Source organism: Plasmopara halstedii (genome assembly GCF_900000015.1).
Source record: "Plasmopara halstedii genome assembly, contig: Scaffold_3120, whole genome shotgun sequence".
Lineage (NCBI taxonomy): Eukaryota > Oomycota > Peronosporomycetes > Peronosporales > Peronosporaceae > Plasmopara > Plasmopara halstedii.
Window position 1 is genome coordinate 1154666 of NW_020190023.1, and position 917 is coordinate 1155582.

A 917-nucleotide genomic window follows, 5' to 3' on the forward strand; every position below is an offset into this window, starting at 1 on the left:
AAAACGCGGGCGAGACCACGTTGGATCTGTCGTTCGCCTCTTTTGTCGAGAAATGTTCCCAGAGTTGCATTTGCAGTCTCTACAGCCACTTGTCCAGCCGAACTCTACCAACAGCCGAATACCTAATGAAATTATAATTGAGGCACGACAGCGTCAGCTGCATCGCCGCTTGATGAAGGAGCTATTGGATACAATGAATACAAAAGGAAATTTGGGCAAGATGACATCGGAGATGTACCGCACTATGACGTGGGAGAAAAGTCAAAAGCCGTCTTTTTCTACCTTCATTCCTCTCTCGGCAATTCAGATGCTGAACTAACCTCTTCAATCTTCGGTGTTAACATTAATACCTTCGAGAACTGGATTCGACAGAAACAGTATTCCGAGAAATGGTACCATTATGTGCAGTCATTTACTGTCGCGGATATTTTACCGTCAATTCCATCTTCTTATACGGATGCGTATGATACCGTTGATCCTGCAAGCAAGGAGGTTATCAATCCAAAATTCCTCGTCAATAGTTCTGGGAAAACATATGTGTCATCGGTTTCAACCGGCAATCGCCAAAAGAATCGGAAACTGAGCATTCATGACAAAACAGTGGTTTATATGCGTAAAGATTCCAAAACCGCAGGCTCAGGCAGGAAGGTTAAATACCAGGAGCAAGAAGAATTTATGATTGCCCACGTGGTAGAACAACGGGAAACTGGAAATCTGATCTCCAAATCCTCAGCCTATAATATGCTGATATCCAAATTTGGGCACGAATCTGAAAGCGACCGAACCGAATAGGAGCGTAAAATGGGTATCCATTCCGGCAACATCACCCCAGCTCTGTCGCAGTGGTTGACCAGAGTGTTCAAAAGACATCAATTTTCAATTCGTAAAGAGTCTATCTCTCAGACAGTACCCATTAA